Below are 941 nucleotides of genomic sequence, written 5' to 3'. Positions count from 1 at the left end.
CACAAACACACACACACCAAATCAATCCACAGATCTCCAGATAATGTGAAATATTGATGCTTTTAAAATGCTATAATTAATCTATAATTAATGACTTAGCATGTTCACATGTGCACAGCTTATTTATTATATATAATATAATATTATAAAATAAAATAAAAAGATTTCAAACTCTCCTCTTCTCTCGCCTCCTCATCTTCCACCACTAATTCCTCCACTCCTCCTTTTTCTCATTGGTTTAATGTGTCATGTCTTCTTCAGGTGCAACCATCCGGCAGGTGAGCCAGGTGGAGGTCGTGACATTTCAGGACCCGAGAAAGAAGTCAAGAACCAAGCAGATGCCCGCCCCTGACAACAGGCCTGTCAGTCTAAGCTACCTTAACGCACTCTGTGTACATCCTTTCTAAAAGTCCGGCTTAGATGAATGACATGAAGGCCAAATCTGTTTGATTCAGGAACAAATATAGTCATATACCATATTTGATGAAATGAAAATCCTGATCCTTGAGAAGCTAGAACCAGGAAAATGTTGAAAAATAACAACTGAAAGATTATAAAAAGCAACAGATTTGTTTTGCAGAGATCATCTGTTTTCATCCACTTCTACTGAAAAAAAAACCCCAAAAACGTGTATCCATCTATACTCGGAAATGTATCCACCATTTGCATTTTCCGTTGTGTGTCGCTCGTGATATATTTGCAGACTCCAACAGCACGAAGCAAAGTTATGTTTGTTATTGCACAAAACAGATATTATATATTGCATTACAGGATAAAAACGTTGGCAATTAAACTTTCATTTCTGGCCAAAGAAAGAGTAGACAGTGGAAGGAGTGAAGTGAATATTCCTTCTGCAAGAGATGTGACAACATCCTCTTAGCATGGCAACATGAGCTGAGTTAATGAATGTGGTTTAACCCTTGTGTTGTCTTCCCGTTAAC

The sequence above is a fragment of the Etheostoma cragini genome, chromosome 18, assembly GCF_013103735.1.
Source record: "Etheostoma cragini isolate CJK2018 chromosome 18, CSU_Ecrag_1.0, whole genome shotgun sequence".
NCBI classification, from domain to species: Eukaryota; Metazoa; Chordata; class Actinopteri; order Perciformes; family Percidae; genus Etheostoma; species Etheostoma cragini.
This window is presented reverse-complemented; position numbering follows the sequence as displayed.